Source organism: Mastigoproctus giganteus, chromosome 14 (genome assembly GCF_048544385.1).
Source record: "Mastigoproctus giganteus isolate SK-2022 chromosome 14, ASM4854438v1, whole genome shotgun sequence".
NCBI lineage: Eukaryota > Metazoa > Arthropoda > Arachnida > Uropygi > Thelyphonidae > Mastigoproctus > Mastigoproctus giganteus.
The window spans coordinates 8,702,666-8,730,217 of record NC_143588.1 but is presented as its reverse complement, the minus strand read 5'-3'; the positions used below and the strand labels follow the sequence as shown (position 1 = coordinate 8,730,217).

Below are 27,552 nucleotides of genomic sequence, written 5' to 3'. Positions count from 1 at the left end.
TTTATTGTATCTGCAAGGTGGTGTGGTGTTCCATTGTATCTACTGTTTTATTACGCTCCTTATTATGTAAATGTGTACCAGAGACAATGTAATTACTTAAGCTGACATTATAAAGCTCCTAAAGGAAATATCACTGTCAGTTGAGACAGGAGTGATCATAACTGTCATCAGCAACAAATTAATGCTCTCTTCATCCATCTCTGCCATTTCAGACTAAAACTCAACTCCAAAAAATCTGTAATTATGGTTTTTTCTTTGAAACAGTCTCCTACGCTTATGCAACCCTCATGAAGGCCAGTAATTTCAAATATGACAAACCACAAAGTTTAGGAACTCAAATCTCAGTTTAGTTTCCAAAACGATTCAGTTCACTGAATATGAACTCTCCAAAACATGCTGACTCCACTGGAGAGCCCCATCAACATGTCTCCACATAATAGTGCAAAAAACCACAACAAGCTATCTCCAAACCACTGTGTATTCTACTGTTCTATATACTGACAAAATATGGTCCACTGTTGCACCTTTGCTTCTGAAACACATCTTTACCAGTGAATACCAGATACTAAAGTGGACCACCCACAAACATCATCCTCCTCCTGCACAACACAAGAGAGGAAATATAGCCGCGCAACTTCAACACTCAACACCAATATGGGCCATTCAACTTGAAATCCTATGGCTGCCTCAACTGATCTGCAAAAAGAAAAGTTCAACCTCTGTTAAAATGCTTGTTGGCACAATCAACTCCCCTGACTTCTGAAACATATGTCAATAGCACGGCCCAGGTGCTAAGGTTTATTGCATTGTGGTTGATCTTTTGTTTATCTTAGCAATTCTTCATTGCTCTTGATAAAGTTATACTGCGTTTGATATTTTCCCCACTTGGCAATAACTTGAAGAGATCTACCTTCCCGTGGTCTGGGCCAGGCAGCTGGGATGAATCCCCAGCTGGCAGAGTGAGCTAATTTCGATTTCTGTTTTGAAATTCCATGGATTTTTGGCTTCAAGTGATTTTGTCCAGGTCTCTATTTGTCATGATTGCATCTGCTCCGGAGTGTTGTACTAACAATAGGTAGTGGAATTGACAAGTCAAGATTAATGTCAAAAAGAAGAAGGAAAATTACTGAACCTTGAGCTGAGGTTTCGGAGACTTCTGAGAAGGAACTATAGGAGCAAACTCCAAAGAAATTAGTGGTCCCAGAATGGGAAACTATGGAAAACCCGAGGTGCTGGGGTGAATCCTGAGACCTCTGAAGGCCTGGTGTGCCAATTCAAGTAGAAGAGGATTCTGAGACTGAACCCTCACTCAGTGACTTAGATCAAGTTGATCTGTTGGCTAAGTTGGTTGAAGAACTGGGTCGCGTAGAGATCAGCTGGACGGGTTTTGAGGCTCTGAATGACTTTAGACAGAGACTTAGGAGACAATAACAGATCTGAAGTATGCTTACACCAGTAATGCAAATGATACAGTCTTGTACTACTTGGATCATACAGAGAAGTTTGTTGAGAAGGTGACTCTGGAGAACAAAATTTTGAAAGTGAAATTGGAAACAGTATTTTAAGGGCGAGTCCTGCAAGTGAAAACCTATGCAGAAGTGACCAGACCTCTAGATGAGGAATGGTCCAAGACAAAAGCTATCATCACAAAGGCAAAATCCGAGATATTTGACAATAGTGATCAGGTAAAGGCTGAATTGGTGGAGAACATTGATCCTATCTTCCCTCACATCAAGATTGTGGCAGTGAGACTGATTCGTGATTGACAGGTTTCCGTGGAAATGGCAACTGAACAGGTTAAGATTTCTGAATGCTGACAAGTGAAAGAACTGGGCACGGAAAGGACCCTCAAGAGACGGCCCAAGCTCATGGTGCTTGATTAGAACAGAGACATCACTAAGGAACATTTTATGAATGAATTATGAGAAAGAAATCTTGTAGACAGTGGGATACCCTGAGAGCAGATGCTTTCAGAAAACTAGAAATAAGGCCAGAGGTTCGATTGTACTAGAGGTTTCTGGTGCCATCAGGAGGTTCCTGGTAAACAGAGTATTTACAGATTGGGGTCGCACTGAGTGAGGGACCTCCTACTGCCAACACAATGCTACCGATGTATGGCCTATGGTCATGTAGCGAGACACTGTCAAGCAGATGTGTTCTGTGACCATTCTTTTAAGGAATGTAGGATGAGCTTCCAAAGTGTGCCAACTGCTGCAGGAAGAAAAGTCCACTGGCACATACACACAGCTGTGAACAGGATAGGTATTGTATCCCAAATATCTAAAAGCAACAGAATATCCTTCAAAAGATGTACCGATTATGGTGATTAGTCAGAGGTATCTAGCTGTGTTGTGCAGGGTGATGGCGGCTGGTTGGCACTGGGAAGATCCAGACAAGATCTTATGTACACAGAATGGATGACCACATCTGGTGGGGGTTGCATGGCTGCTTTCGGTGTATTTAAGTTGTAAGTGTTGGTGTGGAGAGGTGTTCCTGTCTGATGTAGGCTTCCTTGTTATGTTAACATTAAAATATATTATGTTAACAGTGTATAAAAAGGAATGGTGATTTATGGAATTTCTTAGATTAAGAAATTTTCTGACTATGTTAATACTTTTAAGTTGACCATGGAGGTTTCCTGGTTAATGTTAAGATTGCAGAAGGCAATTTAATTTGAATTTATTTATGGAGCAAGTCTCCCTTCCTCTGTAGTGCCTGATTGGGCTTCGAGCAGGGTAGGGCAACTGATTCTTGCTCCAAATGATATGATCTTAAGGTCAAGATTTATATTTTGTTGTCTGACGGGATATCGGGTTTTATGGTTTTTCTAGAGATGGGCGACCCCCCTATTGGTGGGGATGGTAACTCGTGATGGTGTGGAGATGCCATCCTTGCCAAGAGACTTAAGGGTCATTCTTTCTATTATTTGTTATGTTGTTAATCAAAACAGACTGTTGTGAAATTTGACAAAATACTAACCATGAATGGATCAGATACAATCACGACAAAGTACTGTATCAGTTGCATATGGGTTGGAGCCCAGGTGACAAATGATGAGAGACTTTGACAAATGATGTCAGTAGCACATCCAACCACCTACCTTCAGAGCCACTCCTACTCTTAGTTAAAGTAAAACAGGCTGAATATCTCAAACAGATTTCTTCCCATCCAGGCACTTCCTATAATACAAATGATCAGGAGAGAGAGACAGAGAGAGAGAGAGAGAGAGAGAGAGAGAGAGAGAGAGAGAGAGAGAGAGAGAGAGAGAGAGAGAGCGCTATCCAGGAATTTGTTTCAGACTGCTATTACAGGTATTCACTGGGTGAACTGGTTCCAGTATTGTATCACTCTTGATGTCTGCTTTCCAAATGATGCCCTTGCCTGCCATTTTAGGCCAAAACAAGTACTTCTCCTACACACTGATGATCTCTCTTGCACAGAAACTGATGTGCAGCTGTACACAGAGCAATTTACAACACATCTGCAAAGTGTGGGGTTGGAAAAATATGCTGGTCAACAAGCCTACTTGTAATAAATACCTGCATATCACTAGTTTTGAATTGTAACAGTTCCAAATTGTTAATTTATTAGTAGCATATACAAATGCTAAGATAAAGAGGCTCCACATGTAACCAGACATTCATTACATTGGTGATTCTTAACCTTTAGTAAACAGAATGTGCAGAACCACAGAGTATTTTCTAATTTAGGGTGAGCACCACAACAAATTTGTATATAACTGTTACATTAGCATTAGCAAAGGCACATGATGCAAGAAAGCAAGCTTATATAGCATCATCCAAAAAAAAAAAAAAAAAAACACTTATTTCACCCATCCACTTGCTCCAAATGTTTATTAAGTTCTGCCTTGAATCTATTTAAGCTAACTTCTACAATGGCAGATGGAAGTTTGTTCCACCAATCAACCACCCACCGACTAAAGACAAACTTCCGCACATCTATCCTACAACCATCTTTCCTCAATTTGAATTTATGCCATCTCAGGCGATTATTCTGAGCAAGAGGTAAAATCCCATCCGCATTGAGCATGCTCAAACCATTCAAGGCTTTATACACCTCAATCAGATCACCTCGCAGGTGCCTAGTCTCCAGACCCTGTAATTTGCAAAACTTAGCCTTTCTTCGTAAGAGCAACCCTTTATTCCATTCAGTAATCTTGTTGCCCTTCTCTGTACTCGTTCCAACAGTTCTACATCAATCTTAAAATGAGGCTGCCAGACCTCTATACAGTACTCAAGGTGTGGCCTGACCATTGCCTTATACAAGGGGATAATCACCACCTTATCCTTGCTAGAAAAATTCCTTTATATCATTGACAAGATACCATGAGCTACTCTTGCAGACCATCTGCACTGCTCAGAAAACTATATATCTGCCTGCACAATTATCCCCCGGTCCTTTTCATTCTCTACCACTGTCAGTGTGGTACTACAGAGTTGATAGGTTACTCTGGGATTATTGCTTCCCATATGTAGTACTTTACATTTGTCAATGTTAAACTTCATTTGCCACCTCTCAGCCCACCTGCTCAACTTTTCTAAATCCTGTTGCAGCAGTGTACTATCATTAGTGTCACACCTCAATTACAGGTGTGACACTAATGTTAACCTGACAACCTTCGTATCGTCTGCAAACTTGTACATTAAGCCTGATATACCATCATCAATATCATTTATAAATACAGATATTGAAATAACAATGAACCCAACACTAAACCCTGAGGGACTCCACGAAGAGCAGTGTCCATTGATTACCACTCTCTGTCTTCTCCCACTCAACCATTCCTTTATCCATAGCAGCAATTTGCCTCCAATGCCACACAGCTCCAATTTGTGTAGCAGTCTTCCATGTGCAACAGTATCAAAGGCTTTTCTAAGATCCAAATATATGATATCAAAGTTATTCTTTGCATCCATTTCCTTTGTGACAACATCATAGTATCCAATCAAATTGGTCAGACAAGACTCTCCCTTAACAAACCCATGCTGTGTCTGAGCTATAACTGAAGTCTTGTCTAGATGATCCTGCAATGCTTCTTTAACCAGTGCCTCCATTAATTTTCCTGGAACAGAAGTTAACTGTGTCTCCCTTTGATCCTCCTTTGTGGATTGGGGTCACATTTGCACATCTCCAGTAAATCGGTACCTCGTCTGAGTCCAGGGAAGCTCTCATAACTATGGCTTAGAGTTTGTTTATATTCCTTTGCCACTTACTTTAATATAAGTGGATAGATTCAATCCACCGCAGGTGCTTTTCTTGTGTTTATCTTCAACAATTTCAACTCCACTTTATTCTCAGTTATTACAAGATTATCTAGCTTACTGCCAGAGTTGAATAAAGCTCTGGCATTCCCTTCCCTGAATAACTCCTCACGTGTGAATGTGGATGCAAAATATTCATTTAGTTTGTTAGCTACCTGAGCAGGATCATCAACAGTTGAACCATCGATATCAAGTGGACCAATCTGATTCATCCCTTTCCTTCTAGAGTTTACATAAGTAAAGAACTCTTTGCTGTTTTTCTTTGCATCCTTTGCCAAAGATTTCTTGTAATCTACCTTCGCCTGTCTAACCTCCTTTGTAACTTGGTTACAGCCAGCTTATATCTATCATTGGCTTCTGCTTCACATGTTAATTTTTATATATGCCATGCATTTTTCTTCTCTGTCACATGTCTAATTAGTTCATCTGACATCCATTTAGGCCTAAACCTTGAACAATATGCTGGTATGAAAAGCCTAGTAGCTTCCAAGATTAATTCTTTGAATGCTTCCCATTTTGAATTTGCTGTTGGTAACAGTATCAGTTGGTTCCACCGTATAGAATTTAAATCCTGTCTCGGGCCACCGTAGTCACCTTTACGTAAGCAAAAACCCTTCCCTTTACTTTTGATGGTAGTTACCTCTTTGAGTAAATCCCACTTCAGCACACTGTGGTCACTGCCACCTAGTGTTTCCTTTATCTACAGATTCTTGATGCATGAAGAATCACTACTGATAATCAGATCAAGAGTATTACTCCCTCTAGTTGCCTCCCTAACATGCTGCTGTAGAGAACAATCATCCAATAAATCCACAAAAGCCTTGCTAGCGTGTGAGTGACCAACCCACAAATTCCACTCAATATTCAGGAAATTAAAATCCCTCATTATAAGACACTCTAATTTACTGGCCCACTCTATTTCTCTGCACAATTGCTCATTATACTCATCAGATTCATTAGGCCTATAACACACACCTACTCATTTTTCCTTTCCCAGTGCTTATGTCACACCAAACAAACTCAACATTGCATTGTCCACCCACATCAATTGGACACACCTCCTTAGATGTTATGTGTTTCTTAACTAACAGCATAACCCCTCCTTTCTTCCTGTCCTGTCTATCCTTTCTGTACACATTGTACTCCCCAAATTCCAGTTCTGCACTGCTTATGTCTCTGATATCCCAACAATATCTGCCTTTGATGTCTTGACTACCTCATTGAATTTATTAACTATACTCCTAGCATTGGTATGCAAGTATACATGCACCTGTTTCTACTCTTAGTTACCCTAACACAGCCCATGCATTTACTTGTTCCACTATGACTCCCAGCAGTCCTGGAAATTCCCATTACCTTGCTTTCCAGGCTGCTGCTCAATTGCATTTCAATCAATAGAAGTAGTGCAAGAATCACTTTTACTTCTGCCAGCAGCTACTGTTAATCTATTAGTCTGTGTATCTCCCCAAGCTAGCAGTTTTCCAACCCACCTAACTCTGCCTCGATAGCATCAGCAAATATTCTTGCATCCTTTCTATTTAAGTATATCCCATCCCTGTAGAAGCAGTCTCTCCTGTTAACAAGCACAGGCCAGGCTGAGAAAAATTCTACCCCTTGAGCCTTGCACAATCTCTCCAGGGCAGAATTGATCGACAAGGCTTTCATCAAAAAACTCCCTCCTATTGTGTCTGGGCAGAATTGCAGACATTTTCAAATTCAATCCTAACTCACGGCTTTTTTTTAGCATTGTCTTGTACTTGTTAAGTATTTCTGCTGGTCTCCTACTCTTAATATCATTAGTGCCCTTAAGGGATGACATCTGCCCTACAATGTCATCAACCTTTGCCCCTGGCAGATATACCCTGGTTTTGTTCCATCTATCCTTTTTGCACAATATGTTCCCTGTTTCCTTGACAATAGAGTCACCTACAACATCTAGTTCCTTTGGGACCAGCGCATTCTGCCTTGGGGGTTGCCCGCTGTGTTGCATGATGTTCAAATGCAAGCTCTGGCATTGATGTGAGCAGCTGAGAGCTTGATGGGTCCCTCCATTTAAATCCTTAAAGGGCATCCACCCTATCCTTCAAGCTCTCATAAAAGCCCATAATAATGCCAAGGTGGTGCCTGATTTCCTCGCACTCCTTACATTGTTTAAACACAAAGACATTCCCCTTGGCAATATCACGTCTCATTCCTGATGGCTCCACAAACATCAAACAAGCAGTGCATTTCAATAGACTGTGATTCAGAGGACAACTGCCTCCCCCTCTGTTCTCCCCTGAGCCACAGCACTTCCACTAGTTTGAGCCTTTTGCTTTGCTGCTCTGGTCTGAGTCATAATTTCTATTCAAGTTCAATAAAATTCCAATACAAAATACAATCCTAAACCTATATCCCAGTGCAGTTTCTAGTAGGTCCAAAACTTTATTTGGACCTACCAGAAGTTCAAATGCTACGTTTTTCATTCCAGGTGTTAATGATTTTCGTTGAGGCCACCTCCTCTCATAAAATGATCCAGAAGAACTAAATAAGATCTCATCTCACATTTACACAGATGGTAGTTGTAAATAAATCATGTAAAAATTTATTCTGCAGCATGGAATCCAGAGTGATGAGTATGGAGCACCAGTTGAGAAATATTGTATTAGAACAAAATATTCAAAACTCTAGTAACATGCTGTGATCGCTATGTGGTATTGTATCTTTTATATGGAATAAATATTTATTTATTACGCATATTTATTTAAATTATCATATATTTTATTGCCATATTGTAAGAGATGTTTTGTTGTGCCGTCTAGCAGACAACATTCAAAGCTTGATTAGAAATTGGAATGTCTCAATTATCTTGGGCAATCACAAGGTATTGTGAAATTGTGAACCCTGTGGAGTATTCTAGTGCCCTACGTGATTAGTAAAATATGATTCTAATGTAATTATTGTTATGTTTTGGTAAGAACAACCCTTTGTTCCTCTCGCCAATCCCATTGCCCTTCTCTGTACTCATTCCAGCAGCTCTACATCTTTCCTAAAATGAAGTCTCAAGACCTGTATTCAGTATTCAAGGCTTCAAGACTTGGCCTGACCATTGTCTTATAAAAATGGATAATCACATTTTTCGTACTATGTAGTATAATTTCTGTATATCATTGACAAGACACCATGCCCTCTGGCAGCCTGTGTGTAGTGCTCCGAAAATTTCATATCTGACTGCACAATTACCCCCAGGTCTTTTCCATTCTCTACCACCCTGAGTTTTTTTTTTTTTTTTTTTTAATGAAACCCCCAAATACAAAAGGTATCAAACCTTAAGTAAGTACTGTGCATGGGTTGAAGGAGATTGGGAGAGAGGGAATGCTGGAAACTATACATGGGTTTCGCCATTTCAGGCATCCAATAAGCAAAGTGGTGGTACTGAACCGGTTAGCATTAGCATTAGTAGAGGTATACGTTACAAGAAAGAAAACTTATTCAGCATCAGCCAAAAAAAAAAAAAAAAAAACCTCCCATTTCACCCCTCCATTCGTTCCAAATGCCTGTCCAGCTCAGCCTTAAATTTATTTAGGCTATCAACTTCCACAACAAAAGTTGGAAGTCTTCCTTTTAGAGCTGCAGTCTCCTTTCATCTTCCACTCACTGTTATACTTGGACACACGAGTGATTTCCTTTTCCTTTGTTTTCTATATTGTGGAGCTTGCTAAACGTGCTCTTACAATGACAAATTTCTGAAAATCGGACAAATCACTGTCTTCCCCAAGAGCGGATTGACTAAGAATCCCCAGGAAAGTGTACAGTATGTACCCGATGCTAAGGAACTTGTGAGCATACCATGTAACAACTTACATTTGCACCCTGTTTAATTATCTGTTGCCACCAATTGCAAAAGGTTTCCAATTTTTTGGCCAGTCATTGCAGATGTTCACTCATTTATGGTAATTAAGTTAATGGTAGGGAGAATTTCTGCACCTTCTTTCTGGGCCATGTGCTGCCGGAGAGTCCCGCAAGCAGCCTTAATATGAATTTCTCTCCTCTGCTCCAACACAACTGTTTATATATTTCTGTTAGATTCCAGCAGTATCAGATGCTCTCTCAGGTTGAAATGCTTGATGCAGACAAACAAGATTCTGACTGTTCGTGCCGCCTATAAACAGGCAGTACTCAGCTGACTCTACACTGTGCCTAGTATCATCTGCTTCTCTTACGAAAACCATTGCTTTTGGTGAAGGTTGCCAATCAATCTTCATCAAGCTACTAGCGATGGCTATTGATGCTTTGAGAGCAGCTGCACAATACCTTCGCCTTTTATGATGTCATGCCTACCAAGAAACTACTCCACTTCTCCACTTCTAAATTATCAATAATGAACTCACTTATCTGAGCATCCTTTGTGTTCTTGCTGTCCGGGTGCCCACTGAGAATGACATGTGTATTTAAGCTAAGTAAAGCTGTTTATAATTTACAGTTTTTACTTTTTTATTATCTAAATTATTCATTGTTTTATAGTCTAATTTAATCACTGTTTAATCTCACTTAATCGTTATTTAATTAAATTACTGTTTCATATTTTATCTGTCTAAAGGTTACTTCATAATAGTCCTTGACATCTCTATATTTTCTTAATATTAAATAGTATATAAATAGAGGAATATAATTTAAATGTTGACCTGTCTTCCGACCTAATGTGGAAAGCCCCATCTAGATATGGGCCCCCTTCAATGGAGGTTGTTATAATTTCTGTCATGTTAACCCTTGGCCTTGTGGTTGCCATATATCGATGCAATATGTACAAAATGTATCCGATGATGAAGATAACACTAAACTACAGTTCTTCAGAACCTCCATCATTGTTACTGATTATGGCTTCGTCCTTATACTGACCCCTTGATGAGATGGCGTACACTGGCAATTTCGTTACCTTACAGCAGCAGCAAGTAACTTTAGTCTACAATTCCACAATTATTATGCTAAATATGCAGTGTATCATAATGTAGTTAATTATAAAAAGTGCTGATTTTATTCGCGAATGAAAATTTTGTTATTCAAAATTAAACTTATTCTGTTAAGAAGTTCTGTTATTCTGAAAGAAACATTTGCCAATTACAATTTGAGGAATTCATGACACAGGTGACACGCACGGCGTGGCACTCATGCCAGATGTTTCCGTATGTTCAGGAGATCAGGTGACACTGGGCGGAATCAGCACCCGTCAATCAGTGCCGTGCCGGCGGGTATAGAGAGGGTGCACCATATACTAAATCAGTGGTTTTCAACTTTTTTTAATAACGGCACCCCTAAGTAATTTATTTTATTTTGTGGCACCCCTACTCAATTTTCTGTCTGTTAGATCCGATTCTCTCTCTGTGTATATGTATATATATAATATTAAAAAATATATATGTTATATGATATTTATTACAATAATATAATTATAAAAATTACATTTTATAATACAAATTATATATATACAGACATGTGTATATAATTTTATTCTTTATACAGAGGTACTAAGTAAACATCAATTATAGATCACCACAAAAAAAGATAGTGTACACCTTTTTTATAATGAAATAAACATATAAATTAAAAAATAATAATAAGTTTAAGTAACTTAAATTCAAATTACGTGGCACCCCTAGAATGTTGTTGCGGCACCCTGGTTGAAAACCACTAAGAACAGCAGATGGGGTAATGGTGTTTTGTAGTTAACAAAAAAAAAAAAAAAAATTTTTTTTCCTTAACGGATATTTTTTCAAGGTCCTAACCGTCATAATGAAACATAAACAAAATAGTCGATGAAAAAAGAAAGAAATCCACATTCTGCATTCTCTGTAATATAAGAATAAACAATTAACTAATGACTTCGGATAAACCATGTAGTACTTGCTATTTAAAAATGTTAATGTTCATACTCCTACATGATCACTAGGACAGAGGAATTACATTAATTATTTTTTAATAATAAATATCTCTCTATACATTAAAAAAGTTTTCCTCCTAGTGATATTTATTTGAGCCAATGGGAGAAGAGGGCGGGGCAAAACGTCACTACGCAAGTAAATAATTACATAGGTCATTTCCTGATTAGATTTCGGTCAGTATATTAGTATAATTATAATATTAGTATATTAGTATAATAACATTATACAATACAAAACTATACAAATATTTACAAAAACTAAACTATTTACTCTCATACCTCTACTATATTTGGACGATGGGTCTGTTCATCAGCTGACATTAATATACAAAAAACATTACAATGGAACATCAAATGATGCCGGGAGTGGTCATGTATTAGACAGTGAAGCACGTGGTTAGTAAACGTTAAATGGAAAGAACACAAACACATGGGACACTGGGCAGAATCAGACACTTGCTGTTGACAATGTAGAGCATGTACATGGGACGCATGCCAACGTTCGTTGCATTGAAAGACAACTGCCTCCATAATGTTTGTATATTTGTAAATATTTTAGTATTTTGTAAATATTTTAAATATTTGTATAGTTTGCAAATATTTTAGTCCTGCTCTTTTGCATTCAACAATATTCCTCATGCATTACGGAACCCGAAACAAAAGGCCTTTTCCTAAGTGACCTAAGTTAATGCAGGTAAATAATTACATATGATATGTATTCGACCTTCAGAATCCCCGGGGGGGGGGGGGGGTGTAACCAATGGGAGAAGAGGGATGCGGGTCATGTGGTACAAGTGAGCAGAGCAATTACATCACTGGCAATTTCGGTAAATAATTACATAAGTCATTTCCTGATTAGTTTTCAATCAGTGTGTTTTGACAGCTGTGTCTTTTACGTAGAAAAGATTTGACTTACTCTGTCATACCTCTACATTTTACATACAAAAGCGAGTGCGTTGGTTGGCGAGCAGAGGCGGAGCCCCCTAGTCTTTCTATACATTAAAATAATTTTCCTCCTAGTGATATTTATACAGCCAATAGGAGAAGAGAGATGCGTTTACGCGGAAATATGAAACAAATACAAAAATACATAACAGAAGCTTATTTTACTGTGGTAAAACAAGCTTCTATTTAAGCGTGGTAATGTGCAATCTATCATGACCACGCGGTACCATTCTTGATTTCCATATGTAACGTATTTATTTAAATAAACTAAATGCAACAAGGCATATTTTAAGAGTTTAAGATTCTATATCTATATAATATCGGTGTAGATACACCATAGACAACTCTTAAAGAAAAACTACGATCGCAGTGTGAAAGGCACCCACCGATGAAAAGCCAACTAACATTGAAACGGTGCCATCTGGGTGGTGGTGCCCACCGAAAATAAGTGATAATAGTCTTCACTATTAGTGAAGCTTTACTTATTCGAGGTAGTGCAATACATGGCAACACATTGTGAAGGATGAGTACAATATGCGATCCAGCCTTTCACACTACGATCGTAGTTTTTCTTTAAGAGTTGTCTATGGTGTATCTACGCTGATATTATATAGTAACGTATTGATGTATTCATAGCTGAGCAAGAGAGACACAGTGTCAAAAGCTTCTGTAAATATTTTATTTTATCAATAGAAGCGAGCAGAGGTTGAAGCCCCTAGCAATCATTATTAACATTATTATCACGCGAGTTTAAACCACAGCCTGCTCAAAATGCGCATGCTTTTGTACCCTCACCAGTAGGCTTTAAAAAAAAAAAACATTTTTAATAAAATTCGATGTTGGAATAATGCTTTCTCCTGAATAACTAATATATTAATAATTAAATTCTAATTTTAATAAATAAATAAATTCTAATTTTCTTTCGAATAAAAATGTATTCTTATAATGCCCAACCCTGCTATCTATCTACCTACCTAATTACACTCAAATTAGTGTTGATTTTTTTTTTTTTTTTTTTTTTTGTTGCTTATTCTACTCGATTTATCACAACTTTTAATTTTCTGGTGTTCGTTTCAATAGAATGTAGTGAAAATGTTTGTCTCCCCTATTGCGAAGAATTAAACATTTCCAAGTCCACAAATAACATCATGCTGAAGATATAGAAGTCCAGAGATGACACTACGTTCAAGAAATGACCTGGTAGCCATAAATACTGAGTGAGAGGCAGTGGCAGAACTATAAATTCTGAGTCCCTCCACGAGGAATTCTACGCTTCCCCACGTGATCTAAAACAATCATGCTTCATCAACCGTCAGGCCCTCTAACCCTTCTCCCCCCCCCCATACTGCTGAGGTGGACTTGGCAAATAATACCGCTGATGAGAACAGCCAACTTGCCTTGAGCAGGCTGGTAACCTCATCTTGCCATCACATTGCTAATATCTTTTTAAATTTTATGGCAATTCAATATACACTTAAAAACCAGAAACACCTCCAGGACAACTATTTCGAAGCTGCTAGCTTCTCATCAGCTGGCAGGTAGCCTCTACTGGTGAATCTATGCAGAACTGCGAATAATATACAGTATTTTGTTTAAGGAATTTTGTTTATTCGATCGATCGCGAGCAGATCGATCGCCTACAGCGGATCCAGTCGAGATAAACAGCCATAACTACAAAAGGATGATATGCTACCAGGTTCACACGAAGGAGAGATTCTTTGGTTTATGCAGAATGTACGCAGCATAAAAAACAAGTTTCATTGTCTCCAGACTTTCCTATTGCTTAATGAGTTTGATGTCATCTGCCTTACAGAAACATGGTTAACGGCGGATAGACAGCTTGATCTTACCCCTTTTAACACCCCTTACAAACACACTGGAAATCACAGGATTAGCGGGCGGGGCGGAGGTGTTGAAATCCTGTTCAACGATCGATTCCAGCCAATAAGGACACGAGTGAGCCAGTCAAACAACTTTGAGGCAGTCTGCCTGACGCTGAAGAGTCCTCTTCACCAAATCCAATGCTGCCTGGTTTACATTCCTCAAGACCACAATGAAGACTCTAAAGCTGAGCTGCTCACGTGGTTAGCAACCAACTTAGTGCCTAAAATTCCAACTGTTGTAGCAGGTGATTTTAACTTGACACTGCCCAGGCATGGGGATGCCCTTGAGCGCCTTGAGGACACTCTTTGGGCCTTTAATCTTACACAGTTAGCAATGCAACCAACTAGAGCGTGTCAAGCGCTGGACCTAATCTTCCATAACTTGCAAGACATCAAACTCCTGCCTAGCAACTTTCAATTCCAATCTGATCACTTGCCAATTGCATGTAAACTATCCTTACAGAGCAATTCCCTTGGGTTCCCTGGCGAGTACTCTGCTGAATTGCCTTCTCTACCAAATATCTGAAGCCAGAGATCATTCTCCAATGTTTGATTGGGTTTGAATGGGGGGGTGTCTCTATTCTGAGCCGTTGGAGGATGCCGTTATGCTCTTGTCCGAACAACTGAAGTTAATTGCACTACGTGGTGCAGCCAGAATCACCATGATTGGTAACAGGTCGAATCGGGGTTTTAACAAGGAAACTAAAACGGCTTACATCAAGAAGCAGAAGGCCTACCAGAAATGGCAGAAAACCCAACTTCCCTCGGACCTTTCCATCTTTAAGAAAGAAAGAGCATGCTTCTTGAAAAAGAAAAGGCAGGTCCCTAACCAAGCTGTTCTCGATAGGTTGAAGAGTGGTAGAAGGATCCTTTCGCATCATCATCATCTAGCCATTGACCAAATGCTTGTCCAGGAACGGGTACAGTTCAGCTTACTGCAGGCAGATTTTCCTGACTCTGATTCCTCTCTCTCTCTCGCAGGAGGACTGGTTACCCTGGGTCCGGATGGTTTTCCACTCTTTATTATCAAAATTTGCAGCCCATATATAGTCGGCCTTCTCCTTCACCTTTTCAGACAAATCCTGCAATCTGGAATAGTTCCTTCAATTTGGAAAACTTACCATGTTAAGCCCATTCCAAAGATCAAGAAACCGAAAACAACTAAAGACCTGCGACCAATGTCCACCAGTTCTTTACTCAAAATTTTTCAAAAAGTAATTCAGCCAACAATTGCCCAGCATTGCTTTGCACACAGGCCTGAGTACCTGCATACCGTTCTACAAAGGAGATCGACAACAACTACCAATCTTCTTGATACCCCTCTTCAGAATTCAGCGCACCCTTAACACCAAATCACAGATTGATATCATATTCCTGGACATTAAATCGGCTTATGAGAGAATACACCTCCCAGCTCTTCTTACCATTCTGAAACACTACTTCGGCCCGGCAGATACCTTACTTCAAATTTTGAAGTCTATTTTACTTCCTAGACACCTGTCTGTGACCCACAATGACTTTCAGTAACAACTGACATCTCAAGAGGCATTCCACAAGGAAGCGTACTGTCAGCTATCCTGTTTGCAGTAGTTTTGGAGCCTTTCCTTGCTTAGAATCTGAACTTTGTCTCTTACGCTGACGATCTGAAGTTCTACATGAGCTCAGTTCTTAATCATCAGATTCATGATATCAACCAAGAAGCTTCTAGGCAGATATTGAACTTGGAAAATTATCTTGCAACAATTGGGCTGCATCTGAGCACTTCCAAATCAACGCAACTGACAATAACCAAGAAGAGAGTCAAAAATGATATCCAAATCTTTGTTAGTGGGGAACCGGTGCAAAAAGTGACCTCTCATACTGACCTTGGCCTCACCTTTCATCCTCACTTTGCCAGGATGAGTCAGAAGACGTACGCGGCACTTTGGGCAGTGCGTCAAGAGCTCGTTGGTGTGCCTCAGCCAGCGCTGTTTGTTCGGCACATCTTGAGGTGTATTACGCCGATCCCTCTCTATGCATCAGAAATTTGGTCATCTGCCACTGCCTCATACCTTCACAAGTATCTCAGTTTAGAGTACTGGTTGCTTAGATGGATGAACAGAGTGGTAGGCCACCCCCTATCTCCAGATCGATCCTACAAACAAATCTGGGCACCACTCCCTGGAGACATATCATCATGACAAAAAATGTCCTCACGCTTGCACAGCTTATACCGAGGCGAATTGATGTCCCATCAGTGTCCACATTAATCTCTGGCCCGAGGAGGACAAGAGGAGAGCACCCCAACTCCTGTCACCCTCCAGTACTGGTTGCTTAGAGGGATGAACAGGGTGGTAGGCCACCCCCTATCTCCAGATCGATCCTACAAGCAAATCTGGGCACCACTCCCTGGAGACATATCATCATGACAAAAAATGTCCTCACGCTTGAACGGCTTATACAGAGGCGAATTGATGTCCCATCAGTGTCCACATTAATCTCTGGCCCGAGGAGGACAAGAGGAGAGCACCCCAACTCCTGTCACCCTCCAGTACTGGTTGCTTAGATGGATGAACAGGGTGGTAGGCCACCCCCTATCTCCAGATCGATCCTACAAGCAAATCTGGGCACCACTCCCTGGAGACATATCATCATGACAAAAAATGTCCTCACGCTTGCACGGCTTATACCGAGGCGAATTGATGTCCCATCAGTGTCCACATTAATCTCTGGCCCGAGGAGGACAAGAGGAGAGCACCCCAACTCCTGTCACCCTCCGCGTCTTACGTTGTCAAGCATTGAGGCAAGGCAATGCTGGATCTCATTTTTGCATCCAAGCAGATCCGTATTTTAGAAGCAGTTTCATTTCTGCCGTCTGATCACAAGGCTTTAAGCTGTCAAATAAACATATCACAGAAGAATAGATGCACAACTCCTGTTCCAGCCAAGCTGAACTTTAGGAGAGCAGACTGGCAACTATTAGGGCGTGAGCTCGATTGCATTGATTGGTTCTCCTTCCCACGGATTAATGATCTTGACGCAGTCACCGATCATCTTATTAGCACAATCACCTCTATCATTCAAGAGTTCATACCTCTTAGTAAAAATTACAGGAATAGATTCCCTCATTGGATCACGACAGACATAATTGCGATTATACGAGCCAAAGAACAGTGCAGAAAACTCTTTGGGACGACTCATGATGAAGCATATATGGCACTGTTCAAGGAACACAGAAGTAACGTTAAAAGGATGATCAGAAATCAGTATGCTCGTTATATGCAATCAATTCAACACAGTTTCACAGTAAATGGAGACCTAAAGCCATTCTGGAACATGCTAAAGAATTCTAATAACTGCTCAACAGGAACAAGGATCATTGATTCCGATGGCATGCCTATAATCTGTGACAAAACTAAAGCAGATCTTTTTGCGACCTTTTTCTCCTCCTTTTCAGAGAAAACAGCAGCTACTGCTGCTTCAGCTTATCAATTTCAAGTTGTTAAGGATGATACACTGAATAATCTCTCGGTGGACACAGACGATATCATTCAAGCGCTTCGGAAACTAACAAAAGATTTTTCTGCAGGCCCAGATAAGATTCCACTTATCTTGTGGAAGAAATGCTTTCCACAACTTAAATATATAATATTGGATATATTCAATCTTTCCGTTAAGTCTGGTATCTACCCCACTCACTTCAAAAGTGTTAATATTATTCCTATCCCAAAGAGAAGTGCAAACCACTCACTAGAGAATTACCGTCCCATCTGCCTTATGAACTCGCTGGCAAAAATTCTGGACACTGTCATTCACCACCGATTAATGGAATATTTTAATCACTTCATCAGCGACTGCCAACATGGCTTCACCAGGGGCCGATCAACTACCACTAATCTTCTCACCATCTGGCAACAGGTTCTAGACACCGTCGATCGCGGGGGACAGGTTGGTGTGATCTACACAGACCTTACTAAGGCTTTCGACAGTGTCCCGCATAATCAACTTGCTCAAAAACTAAGCCACTATGGAATACTTGACCCTTTATTATCCTGGTTGATGAGTTATATCTCATATCGAAAACATACTATTAAATATCAATAGTATTCAAATACTATTGATATTTAATTTATTGATTTTATTAATTTAAACTACCATGCCCCAGACTAGAGCAGCAAAGCAACGGGCACAAAGTGGCAGGAGTGCTGTGAATCGGGGGAGAACTGAGGGGGGCAATTCTCCAACGCATCACAGCCTAAAAAAATGTGCAACTTGTGAAATGTTTGCCGAACTCTCTGGAACGGAACATGATATTGCCATGGGGGATGTCTTTGTGTGTGCGCGATGTAAGGAGTGTAAGGAAATCAGGCGACAACTCAGCGTTGTTATGGGCCTATATGAGAGTTTGAAGGACAGGGTGGATGCCCTCGAAAGATCTAAATTGAGGGGCCCATCAGGCTCTCAGCTGCCCAACTCAACGCCAGAGCTCACTCCTGGGCATCAGGCAACACAGCGGCAATCTCCAAAGCAGAATGCGCTGGTCCCAAAGGAACTAGTTATTGTTGGTGACTCTATTGTCAGGGAGACGGGGAATATATTTTGTAAAAAGGATAGGTGGAACAGGACCAGGGTATGTCTGCCAGGGGCAAAGGTTGATGACGTTGTAGAGCGGATATCATCTTTCAAGGGCACAAAAGGTGATATAGTTATACACGTTGGTACTAATGATATTAAGAGTAGGAGACCGGCGGAATTACTCAACAAGTACAGGTCACTGTTGAAAAAAAGCCGTGAAATAGGGTTGAATTTGAAAGTGTCTGCAATTCTGCCCAGACACGATAGGAGGGAGTACATGATGAGAGCCTTGTCGATCAATTCGGCCCTGGAAAGATTGTGCAAGGCTCAAGGGGTAGAATTTTTTTCAGCCTGGACTGTACTTGTTAACAGGAGAGATTGCTTCTACAGGGATGGGATACACTTAAATAGAAAGGGTGCAAGAATATTTGCTGATGCTATCGAGGCAGTGTTAGGTGGGTCGGAAAACTGCTAGTTTGGGGGGATACAAAGACTAATAGTTTAACAGTAACCGCAGGCAGAGGTGAAGGTGATTCTTGCACAACTTCTATTAGAATAAGAAGCGACCTGGAGCGAGGGGTGTTGGGGGTTTCAGGGACGGATTGCAGTCATCATGGTATAGTTGGGTATATGGGATGTGTTAGGGTAACAGGGAATAGGCATAGGAGCATGTATGCTTGCATGTATACCAATGCTAGAAGTATAGTAAATAAATTTGATGAATTTGAAGTGTTGGTCAAGACATCAAAGGCGGATATTGTTGGGATAGCAGAGACGTGGTGTCACAAAGATATAAGGAATGCAGAACTGGAATTTGGGGAGTACAATGTGTACAGAAAGGATAGACAGGACAGAAAGGGAGGGGGTGTTATGCTGTTAATAAAGAAAAACATAAAATCAAAGGAAGTGCACCCAGTTAATATAGATGAACAGTGCTCTGTTGAGTCAGTTTGGTGTGAGATAAGCACTGCGAAAGGAAAAATAAGAGTAGGAGTGTGTTATAGGCCTAATGACTAGAATGAGTACAATGAACAATTGTACAGAGAAATAGAGTGGGCCAGTAAATCAGAATGTTTTATAATGGGGGATTTTAACTTCCCAGATATTGACTGGAACTTGTGGGTTGGTCACTCACACATTAGTCAGACTTTTGTGGAGTTATTGGATGATTGTTTTCTGCAGCAGCATGTTCGAGAGGCAACCAGAGAAAGTAACACTCTTGATCTGGTTATCAGCAGTGATCATTCGTGTATTAAGAATTTGCAGATAAAGGAACCACTAGGTGGCAGTGATCACAGTGTGCTGAAGTGGGATTTACTCAAAGAGGTAACTACCGTCAGGGGTAAAGGAAAGGGTTTTTGCTTCCGTAAAGGGGAGTACAGTGGTCTCAGACAGTTTTTAAATTCTGTACAGTGGGATCAACTGACGATGTTACAAACAGTAAATTCTAAGTGGGAAGCATTCAAGGAATTAATCGTGGAAGCTACTAGACTTTATATACCGATTAAGAAATATCGTTCAAGGTTTAGGCCTAAATGGTTATCAAATGAACTAATGAGACTCGTGACAGAGAAGAAAAATGCATGGGATGTATATAAATTATCAGGTGACGCAGAAGCCTGTGGCAGATATAAGCTAGTCTGTAATCAGGTCACAAAGGAGGTTCGGCAGGCGAAGGCGGATTACGAGAAATCTTTGGCAAAAGATGCTAAGAAAAACAGCAAGGATTTCTTTACTTATATAAACTCTAAAAGGAAGGGGTTGAATATGATTGGTCCACTTGACATCGATGGTTCGACTGTTGATGATCCTGCTCAGATAGCAAACAAACTGAATGAGTATTTTGCATCTACATTCACACGTGAGGAATTATTACAATTTGAAAATGGAAGAAGGTTATCAAATTGTAGCAGTGTGCTTAATGATTTTGTAATAACTGAGAGCAAAGTGGAGGAGAAATTGTTGAAGTTAAACATAAGAAAGGCACCTGGGGTGGATGGGATCTATCCAGTTATTTTAAAGGAGGCGGCAAAGCAACTAAGCAAACCCTTAGCCATAATTATGAGAGCATCCTTGGACTCAGGGGAGGTTCCCACGGACTGGAGATGTGCAAATGTGTCCCCAATTCACAAAGGTGGATCGAAGGGTGACACGAGTAATTACAGACCAGTTAGTTTAACTTCTGTTCCGGGTAAAATAATGGAGTCGCTGGTTAAAGATGCATTGCAGGATCATCTAGACAAGACTGCAGCAATAATTCAAACACAGCATGGGTTTGTTAAGGGAAAGTCTTGTCTGACAAATTTGATTGGTTATTATGATGTGGTCACAAAGGAACTGGATGCAAAAAATAATTTTGATATCATATACTTGGATTTCAGGAAAGCTTTTGACACTGTTGCGCATGGAAGACTACTGTACAAATTGGAGCAGAATGGTATTAAGGGTAAGTTGCTACAATGGATAAAAGGATGGTTAAGTGGGAGAAGACAGAGGGTGGTAATCAATGGGTGCTGCTCTTCGTGGACTAATGTTATTAGTGGAGTCCCACAGGGTTCGGTGTTGGGTCCACTGTTGTTTTGTGTATTTATCAATGATATTGATGAAGGTATATCAGGCTTAATGTCGAAGTTTGCAGATGACACAAAGGTTGGCAGAGTTGTTAATGACAGTAATGGCAGTGTGCTACTGCAACAGGATCTAGATAATTTGGGCAGATGGGCTAAGAAGTGGCAACTGAAGTTCAACCTTGACAAATGCAAAGTACTGCATATGGGTAGAAGTAACCCCAGAGAAACGTACCAACTGTGTGGTACTACACTTAAGGTGGTAGAAAATGAAAAAGACCTGGGAGTAATTGTGCAGTCAGATATGAAGTTTTCTGAGCAGTGCAGACAGGCTGCTAGGGCGGGTCATGGGGTTTTGTCAATGATATATAGGAATTTTGCTAGCAGGGAAAAGGAGGTGATTGTCCCTCTGTATAAGGCAATGGTCAGGCCACGCCTTGAGTACTGCGTACAGGTCTGGAGGCCTCATTTTAGGAAGGATGTAGATTTGCTTGAGCGTGTACAGAGAAGAGCAACACGATTGGTGAGGGGAATGAAGGGATTCTCTTACCAAGAGAGGCTTAAGTTCTGCAAATTGCAGTGGCTGGAGACTAGGCACCTGCGCGGTGATCTGATTGAGGTCTATAAGGCCTTGAATGGGTTGAGCACGCTGAATTCTGATGGGATCCTTCCACTTGTTCAGATTACCAACCTACGGGGACATAAGTTCAAATTAAGAAAGGACAGATGTAGAATAGATGTGCGGAAATTTGCCTTTAGCCAGCGGGTGGTTAATTGCTGGAACAAACTTCCATCTGTCGTTGTAGAAGTTGATAGGTTAAATAAATTTAAGGAGGAACTGGACACGCATTTGGAGGGAATGGTGTGATATTTATTTATTTTTTTTTTTTTGGCTGATGCTGCATAAGCTCCTACACTTGCTTTCTTGCATCATGTGCCACTACTACTACTACTACTACTACTACTACTACTACTACATACAGTGATCATCGGACAGGAAGTCTCAAGGGAATTTTTTCCATCGAGAGGAATACCACAGGGATCATCTCTTGGGCCTCTTTTATTCACCATCTTTATCAACGATCTACCGCAATTTGTTGAGAGAGGTGGTATCAAGATACTAATGTTTGCCGATGATGTGAAACTATATTCACCTATCTGCAGTCCAGATGATGCAGTTAACCTTCAGACTGCTCTCAACTCATTTGCTGATTGGGTTGCTTTGAATGGTTTGGAGGTTAATACTATGAAGTGCAGCTCTATTTCCTTTGCCGCTACGATGAAAACTAAGCCTTTAGTTAATGAATATTACATCAGGGAGATGCCGATTTCCAGAGTTGACGAAGTTAAAGATCTGGGAGTTACTTTTACCGCTACATGTGGGTTTGAAAAACACGTTAGGAATATATTAAACCAAGCGAAAAAACAAATTGGCTTCATTAAACGGCAGACGTACAGATTTCAAGATCCTCAGTTCTCTGTGCTCCTATTTAAGACAACTATACTCCCTATAGTGGAGTTTGCTTCTCCTATATGGAACCTACACCATGCATATTGATACAGCAAATAGAATCGCTCCAGATGAAATTTATCCACTATCTTTCCAGACGTAACCCCATGTTTTACCACAGAATCTTCTACCGGAATCTCTGTTCCTACTTCAAGCTTCAATCTCTGGAAACTCGGCGAACTGTTCTTGATTTAAAACTGTTGTACCACATCTTCGCTGGATCAACTTACCTGCCGGATCTTCTATGCCATATTGACCTTCACGCTCCAGTGGTGGCTACTAGACAGAAGACTACTTTCCACATCGGTAACTCCAGATTAGAGATATCCAGGAACTCCTTCTTCAAAAGAACATTGGCACTCATGAACAAGTTTGACTTGGATATGGTTGTGAACAAGAAACAATTTCACAGAACTATTTGGAGTAAATTGACCGATTGAGGGATGAGTTCTGGCCCAAAGATGTCCTCATTAATTCGTGTGTGTGTGTGTGTGATGATGTCTCCTGCAGCAAACTGCTTTCTGCGAGTTTACATAGCGCTGGACTTGACGTATGAATATCTTTTTATTTTTGTGAATTGAACTTTTCCCGTTTCCATTGTACAAAGTATATTAGTCTACCATTTATTTTTATGTTTGTACAACCTTTTCTCTGTTATACACTTTAACTGGGCGAATGCCTGTTGTGTATATTATATGTTAAAAAAAATAAAGATCCGAAGACAGTTGGCTGTTTCCAGCCAATTGTCTTCGGATCTTCAATAAATTTAGGATCCACCCTGACAGGTTCTGTGAAGACAAGCTCTACAGGAAGGAAATCCTCAAGAACTGCTACCAGATAATGAATCTATGATACTCACCTGCTCCTGGACATGACTGACTGTTTTTTTTTGTTTGTTTTTTTAACTCGCCTATTTGTATTTGATAAAGACTTTTTGTCTTCATGCATTTATATATTTTGTATATTTAATCCTGTAAATAATTGGGGTCGAGCACGAATGTACTCTTTTTATTGTACATGTGTTCTTCGCACCTTAGTCTGTAAATATTCACATCCTTCTGGCACAGAGCCGTCCCAGGGTGACCCAAGGTTTCTTGGGAAATAAACTGATTTTAATAATAATAATTATTATTATTACCAAGCGTGTAGCACTGTGGTTATAATCACCCTTTACCCCCACAATTGGTTGTTGTTGTTGGATTTTTTGGAGCTTCGGCGACTAAGGCCATGTTGCTCCGTGTATCTTCTCCTTCATTTTCATCACTGTTCCAACTTAAGGTTGGATCAAGTGAGTCAAAGCCTGCCATCTTTTTCTGTCTTCCCAGATCTAGTCTTCTATCATTCTCTCCCACTCAATTCCCTTTGTTTCCACATCTTCTCTAATCTGATCTCTCCACTTCTTCCTGCACTTGGCCTCTTGTCTATTTTCATCTCAAACATTCTTCTTCCAAGTTCATTCTCTTCATGTATCTAAACCATCGCAAACGTGATGTAATTATCTTCTCCCTCAGATTTTCTATCCCCAAATTCATTCTTATATCAGTATTTCTTGTTTTATCTCTTCTACTTTTAGCTAGCATAGTCCTTAGCCCCCTTCATTTCCATTGCTTGGCCTCTGCTAGAATCCTTTTTATTCATTCTCCATATCTCAACAGCGTAAGTCAATATAGGAACCAAATATGCCCTATTTATCAGCTTTTTACACTTCACTGGAACTTCCCTAGCCCATAGCAGGCTATTAACATTACAGATGAAACTCTGACTAGCAGTTATTCTCCTAGTTATTTCCATGTCTAGGCTGCCATCCTTTGTTAATAAACTCCCTAGTCACTTAAAATTATCCATCACTTTCAACATTTCCTTTCCCAATTTCACACATTTTACATACACCTCTCCCCCTCTATCCATCACCATATCTGCTTTTCTGGCCACTTATCTTTAAACCATACTCACTAACTACACTTCCCCAATGTGTTAGTTTCTCTTGAAGTTCTTCCTCCTTGTTTGCCCAATGGACAACGTTATTTGCATTATTCGCTGTTCCACCTTTTTTTTTTTTTTTTTTCATCCTCCACCGCTGCAAGAATATTGTCTATGGTAATAATAAAAAATAGTGGTGACGATACACTACCCTGCAGAAATCCATTTGACACTGAAAATCAAACTGAATCCCCAAATTTTGTCCTCACACAACTTTCACACTTTAAAATATATATTTTTAATCATCACTACCTCCTCCATATCTATTACCATTTTCTCCAAACTTTGCCACACTTTTCTCTTTGCACACTATCATATGCCTTTTTCCTGCTCCATATTCTATCAATAATAAAATAATCTATTACTGTTTGATATCTACCATTCCAACTATACAGTATTTCGTTATCTTTTGTCTTTGCTTCTTGTCAAATCAAGTATTACTTATTTTTAATCCACTTTGCAAGAACAGATCCACCAGCCTTTGGCTTTCTTCATTTCTTTGTCCATATACATAAGTTCCAATAACACTCTCCAACCCTACTCTTTCTCTCCCTACCTGTGCATTTAAATCTCCCATAATTACCACACGACGTGAATACTGCTCTGTGTATATTGTCTGTAAATTGCGTGTGTTCTGAGGTCGATTTTATGTTTGCTGGACGAAAAACCAGGGTTTCTGAGGAAAAAAAACATGTTACCCTCGCCTGGGACTAATTCAGCCACGTTGTGAAAAAGACCCATAAAAATTCCTCCTCATCGACGGGATTCGAACTCAGGTCTTTTCCACCCGATGCCCCACACTGCGTAAAAATGAACCAGGTTCGAATCCCGTCAATCGCGCAAACAATCTTTTGTGGGCTTTTTTCACTCCGTGAGAGGATTAGTCGATCGCAGGCGTGTTTCTTCCGGAACCTTTCCGGAACGCGATTTTCATCCAGCAAAAACAGACAAACCGAACAGAGAAAAGGGGCTTACATCTGGTGAGTATGGGCTTGGCACACCCAGGGTTCTGAGCTGGATATCATCATTCTTCTCTTCCTTGGAGATTTCCTTCTATTTCTGACTTGTTCTCTCTCTCTCTCAGGGTAACTCAGAAATTTATTTATTTATTTATTTTTTGGCCAGTGCAGCAAAAGCCTTAGGCTTCCTTGCACCATATGGCTAATAATAATAATAATAATAATAATAATAATAATATCTAATCAACAGACATAAAATGGACAGTGCGATCGTTTTCGGTTAACCCTAGTATGACTTTTTTTTTTTTTTTAAGTCAGTCCAAGAACCTTAGTCTGAGAGACGAGGGCTATATGTTTTTTTTTCCTCTCGCAAACCTGAGTTTTTCGTCCAACAAACAGCAAACCGACCAAAAAATACGTGCAGTTATAGACACAATATACTGTACTGTCCCTAACAGCCTTAGTTTCTTTGGCAATTAACATGCACCTAACCAAAAGAAGTGAAGAAGAAAAGAATTTCGGGCCCGAAGGAAAAAAGAAGTGAACGGAAAACTGTATTCGCGAGGAACAGTTACTAAGTTAAAAATAAATTAGATTAATAATAATATTAAAATTAATCTATTAATATTATTAATAGATTAATTTTAAATGAACGACTAAAGCGCGCTCGTTTTCAGGAGCTTTAGCATATATTCGTAAAGCGGCTATTGTCTTAACCAGGTTAAGGCTCAGCTGGACAGATATTTTGAACGAACAGAGGGGTGAAGTGGAAGTGTTTTTTTTTTTTTTTTGGCTGATGCTGCATAAGCTTGCTTTCTTGCATCAAATGCCTCTACTAATGCTAATGCTAACTAATACTAACCATGTGCCCATTGTCTGTTCGTCGGCATAAAGGGATCATATCTGGTGAGTATGGGCTTGGCACACCCAGGGTCCTGAGGTGATTTTTTCATCATTCTTCATAAGCCTCAGGCTTCCTCACTAGCGTAGCTACCCTTTTTCGGGCCCGAAGGAAAAGAACATGTTCGGGCCCTACTTAATTAATGAAATTGCAAAAAAAACAGGAGACAGCCAAAGACGCCGTACCCCTAAAGGGCCCATGCCCGGAGGCAATTGCCTTGCCTGCCTACATGGTAGCTACGCCACTGGGCTTCCTTGTACCAATGGCTAATAATAATAATAAGTCGACTGCTACTCAGGGCAGTCTTTTCCATTAGGTAGTTTAGCAACTGTGCTTAGAACCAACGAAAAAATAAGGACCCGAAAAATATAATTCAAATAGAATTAAATTTCACAAATTAATTTTAAAATATATAGATTTCTAACACAAATTGTTTCTTCGGATTTTTCTGTTAGCAAAATCATTAATGTCATCAAAAGTTCGTATTGTGAATAAGTTAAGTGTCGGAATAAACATTGTGGAAATATCTTAAAATCCAATTTATAGAAACGCTTTCGAATTTATTTAAAAACAAAAAATTACATTTAATACAAGGCAATTTTAATATTTTTTATACAATGTAGTAATCCTCTCGGATTGAAAAGTACCAAAGGTCTACGAACAGCAGAAGACGGCCCTGCTCCTACTGGATACGGATGTGATAAAATTTTCTTTGGCTATTATAGAACCATTTGCCAAGCCATCACAAAGTTCATTAAAATCGAACCAATAGAAATCCAGCATTTATTATTATTTAAAAATAACTAAATGCGCAAGGCATAATACGTTAAGAGTTTATTATCTATATAATATCGGTGTAAATACACCATAGACAACTCTTAAGAAACTAAGAAGTAGTTGTTGTAGTAGGCATCATTTGCTCTGTTTCTCATATTGTGCTCTTCCTTCACGACGAGTCGCCATGATATTGCACTACCTCGAATAAGTAATGCTTCACTAATAGAGAAGACTATTGTTACTTATTCTCAGTGAGTACCACCACCCAGACGGCACC

The 27,552-nt window shown here is 39.9% G+C and overlaps 1 protein-coding gene across 1 annotated transcript in view; it reads right to left on the bottom strand.

Annotated features, from left to right (window-relative positions):
- The window catches only part of LOC150074971 (uncharacterized), a 286,394-nt gene that overhangs the window by 178,555 nt on the left and 80,287 nt on the right, over positions 1-27,552 (bottom strand). The window lies entirely within an intron of this gene.